General features: G+C 43.7%; 1 long non-coding RNA gene across 1 annotated transcript; it reads right to left on the reverse strand.

Annotated features, from left to right (window-relative positions):
* Positions 1-4,288: 4,288 nt before the first annotated feature.
* On the reverse strand, positions 4,289-4,902 carry LOC146688926 (uncharacterized). Its single transcript, XR_014916191.1, has 2 exons — positions 4,612-4,902; positions 4,289-4,528 (listed from the first exon to the last, which is right to left on the reverse strand). It is a non-coding gene; the product is annotated as an uncharacterized LOC146688926 (long non-coding RNA).

A 4,902-nucleotide genomic window follows, 5' to 3' on the forward strand; every position in this document is an offset into this window, starting at 1 on the left:
AATCACTGATCCCTGCAGAAGAATCCTCAGCTAAATTTAGTCTTCACAGGATTCAGGGCAGAAAAACAATGGGATGTAGGAAGCAGAGGTGGAAGAGGAAGGTATAAACAGAGAATAAGGTGGGAGGAAGAGGAGTTGGAGAGAGAAAGAGGAAGAAAAGCCAGGAGGAAGCGAGAAGAGGTGGCATTTTTGACCTGTGAACTGCGGGAAAATGCAAAAATGTACTTTCTGTGAGCATACATATTCATATTTGTTGATCTCAAGCTTTTTATATTAGACACACACTCATGTATAGCTTAAATTGCAGATGTTCGTATTGCGGATAAAAAGTTTAAATGTTAGATAAGGTTTTAATTTTAGACATACCTCCGAACAATAACTCAGATAAAGCTGCTAGGCAATTTGTATGGATCCAACACAAAGCTGTTTATCTTACCTTTGAATCCACTCCAGGGATGACTTATGGAGGGGATATTAGGTTCAGATGAAGTTGAAAGAGTTGAGCATCAAAGTTGCATTTGACCCAAATACCTCAAATTAGAATGCTCAGAGGAAAGTGCTGCAAAAACGTGCTCATCTCAACCAGATCGGAAAACAAGGTAAATCTGTTCAAAATGCAAGACGGAACTCATCAAGGTGCTGATCTTAATAAAAAGAAAAGTCTACTGCAAGCAAATTTCTCTGAACACTTTTTAAGTTAATGGTTCGGTCACGCTCTTGAATATTAATTCTTTATCACAAGACTGAGTTTGTTCACCGTGAACGACTGACTTTTTCTGAATTTCAGAGATGTTATGGTTTCTGTTTTGGACTATAACAACATCACATACCTGCACAGGTTATATGTTAATTATTATCAGCCTTCACCCTCACATATCTCTTCTGTAAAGTTCAGTGAGTTGAACTGAAGCTCTTCCTGTGCAGCTGTGACATGGGGTCAGGAGTGTTTCAAGTCACATGTCACTGCAGCGGTTCAGAGATCAAAGTGTCAGTGTCATCAATCTCAGCGTCTTAGCCGAGGTGTCTGAGCAGAAATTTACAGCCCTGTTGTTGTTACTGTGGAATTTCCGTAACTTTTTTCCATTTCTTTTTTCTTTTTGCTGTGCCTTCTCCTCCGTGAGGTTCACTCTGGAGCTCGCGTGCATAACTTTGAATGGGCTGCCGCTACTAAAGCTAAACTGGCTGTGCAGGGCTTGCCCACAATGAGATCTAAAAGGCTGCCAGCTGGTTTGAGTTCAATGGAAGCTGAAGGGGTGAAGCTTCCTTTTACAAACAAGTTCCAGTGTGTAGAAAATCATGAATTGCCCTTATGGGGTGCTCATTATGTAGCTGTTTTTCTAGCAACAGTGCCGGTACAGAGGCTTCATCTGCCAATCATCTGGCACTGGCACTATTCTTTTCTATTTTCTTATGTGTTTAGCAGGTTCTGTGCTTTACACTGGCACCACATCATTAGGAAATAGGTTTCAGATGGCCAAAAACACAGTCTGGTTGATTTTCAATATGCTGCACCATCCTGCCTTCATCAGAAATGAAAGTGGTTAGCATAATGGAGTGCAATAATTAAAGGTCAAAATCTTCACGTCACACATGAACGTCTCATGGTCCATTTGCCATCTTGTTCATCAATCTTTAAAAAGAGTTCATCTGCACTTTAAAGTCACCGATCTATAGCATCAGCCTGATACACATGGTCCTGACTCTGTTCTGTGTGTGACTTTAAGGGATTTTATGTTTATTGTTGCATATAAAAGAAAATATTCTCATTTCCCTTCACTGGCATGCAAAACACAATTTCATGCATATATTTTTAAGAATTTGTCTCCAGGACTGAGCACCTCCACCAGAGTGCCAAAACCACTGCCGAGTATTTTCTTGAACATATCGTTACCAAGCCTGAGAAAGAAAAATATGATTCTGGAGTAAGTTGCATGAAGGGGGAGAGACCGTCCCCAATGGGTGGTGAGTGCAGCTTTAATAGACATGTAGGTAAAGGAACATGAGGAGGTGTTGGATAGGTGTGGTGTCAGGGAGAGAAATGCAGAAGATGAAAAGGCTGGAAATGGCTGTGATGAACACATATGTCAAGAAAAGGGAAGAACATAGGTGGCTGTTTAAGAGTGAAGGAAAGTACACACACGGGGACTACTTCTTATGCAGAAGTTGCAATCTGAAAGAGACTGGAGACTGCAAGGTGGTGTCAGGAGATAATGTAGCTAATCAGCATTGGATGGAAGTGTTTAGGATCACCTTGGAAAGCGAGAAGAGGAAGCGAGTGACGGCAGAGACAAGGAAGCTGAGCTGAGCTGCCTCACAAAGAGATTTGTGACACAAGGATCGGCGCAAGAGTGAAAGACAAGGTTTACAAGATGGCAGTGAGACCTTCTATGATGTTTGGTTTGGTAGCATTGACAAAAAGACCTGCAGGTGGCAGAGTTGAAATTTTCATTAGAAATGATCAGAGGGACAGCTCAGGTGGAGTGGTTTGGAGACAAAGTTAGAGAGGCAACGCTGGGATGGTTTGGTAATGTGCAGAGGAGGGACAGTGGATACTGGACGACTGCCAGGCAGGATAAAAAGGAGACCACAGAGAAGATTCATGTAGTAGTGAAGGAGGACATGCAGAGGGTTGGTGTGACAGAAGAGGATGCTAGAGATATGGTGAAATGGAGCTAAAGCTGCTGTGGCGACTTCTAAAGGGAGCAGCCAAGAGAGGAAGAAGAAGATTATTACTGTGCTTGACTGGCCAGCCAACTTGTCTGACCTGAACTTCTGAGAGAATTAATAGGCTATTGTCAAGAGGAAGATAAGAAACAACCGACTCAAAACAGACGAGCTGAAGGCCGCTATCAAAGAAACTGGACTTCAATAACACTTCAGCAGTGCCACAATCTTGTGGCTTCAGCCTCCTGCTGATATGATGTAGTCATTTCTGGTAAAGGTCCAACAGCCAAGTATAAATGAACATACCTTTCAGAAGTTGGACATCTCTCTACGGTAAATCCTTGAGTCTTTTGAGATCCTGGATTTCTAATTTTCATAAGATATAAGCCATAATCATCAAAATCAAAACCAAAAAGACTTGAAATGCTGGATTTAACTTTATGTGTAATGAATGTGGCAGGGATAGCTCTACTACTCTAAGGGACTCTTGAGCCAGGTACTGTCTCTGTGCACTGCTTGCGCTGGATTGGTTGCTACCCACTGCTTCACCGAGTGAATGGGTTAAATGCAGAGGACAAAATATCCCACCCATGGGATTACAAGGGGTTTGGAAATAAATAAATATGACAGCATCCACCCATTCGCTTATCCTTTTTCATGGTCACAGGGGGCACTGGAGCCTATCCCAGCTGTCATAGGGCAAGAGGCGGGGTACACCCTGGACAGGTGGCCAGTCTATCGCAGGTCTAACACACAGAGACAGACAACCATTCGAACTCGCATTCACACCTATGGTGACCTATTGATCAATTAACCTATCCCCACTAACTGCATGTCTTTGGACTGTGGGAGGAAGCCGGAGAAACTGTGGAGAACCCACGCAAACATGGGGAGAACATGCAAAGTCCACACAGAAAGATCCTGGCCTGATGGTGGAATTGAACTCATACCTTTTTGCTGTGTGGCAACAGTGCTAACCCCCGTGTCACCGTGCTGTCTAAATAAATCCTGTTTGAAAAGAAATATGAAAGCAGACTTTTTTTTAAAGAAATTTCAAATTTTCCTGCTAAATGTAAGTTTCAAATGCACTTCTATATTTGAATTTGAAATCTACTATTTCCTGTTTGCTAGGCACTAGTTATTAATTTGTACTGTACTGTAGGCCAGCGGTCCCCAACCCCCAGGCCTCGGACTGGTACCAGTCCGTGAGTCGTTTGGTACCGGCCGCGAGAGTTGAGGCTCAGGTGTGAAATGTATAGTTTTCAGGGTTTTTATCGGTTTTCAGCGTTATTTTGTTATCATTTTTATCGTTTACTCGGTTTTCCTGGGTCTTTTCACGTGTGTTATGAATAAATTTTCTTTTTTTCGGTACCGGTACTAGTTTTATTTTGTTGTATTTATCCGCGACACCTTAAAGGCCGGTCCATGAAAATATTGTCGGGCATAAACCGGTCCGTGGCGCAAAAAAGGTTGGAGACCGCTGCTGTAGGCTACATGTGAAATACACAGATTTTCATCTTTGTTTACATGTTCAACCTTAAAGATAAGCAAGAGTGTGTTTCTTTATCATAGAAAACCTGTCATGGCTACTGAACGGACTCACGCGCAGACAGTTCTTTCAAGGAAACAAAAAGGGGATTTATTTACAATAGGGATCACCTTAGTGCAAAATATATGTACAGTGAGTTGGGAGGGGGTCCAGGGCTCCAGGGAGAGAAGGGGGGGTGAATCCACACACACGCTTCCTCTTCCACTCAGTCACCGCCACCGCTCCTCCGCACACACGCACTCCTCTTCAGCCGCACTCGCTCCAACACTCCACACACTGCCCCACTTGGACAGGTCCGGTGATTCGGTCCAGAATCTACAGACAGAAGGTCAAAGGTTAGTTCCACAACATAAAACACATGTAAGCGATTCTTCTTTGAATATGCCGCGAGCACGAACTCAGGTGGTTCAACGTTCCAGCGGTGAGCTGCTCTGTGCCACTGCCTTAAATAGCAGCTGGGGAAATCAGCCAGATCAGCCGCAGGTGGACACCATCCACAGGGGTGCGTGGGCCAAGAGTGAGAGCCCGTAATGAGCTCCACCCAGGCAGAGAGGAGGAGGAGAGACAAAAAACCAAAACTAACAACAACAAAACCTGTAGCCAGCGTGGGCCAACCAGAGAGACACGGGGACCGTGACAAAACCTGAGACAGGTGATGCTCAAAAAACTGAATATTATACAAAATTGTG

This window comes from Copadichromis virginalis, linkage group LG17 (genome assembly GCF_057382275.1).
Source record: "Copadichromis virginalis isolate Kocher_CV1m ecotype Utaka linkage group LG17, C_Virginalis_male_GT1.1, whole genome shotgun sequence".
Lineage (NCBI taxonomy): Eukaryota > Metazoa > Chordata > Actinopteri > Cichliformes > Cichlidae > Copadichromis > Copadichromis virginalis.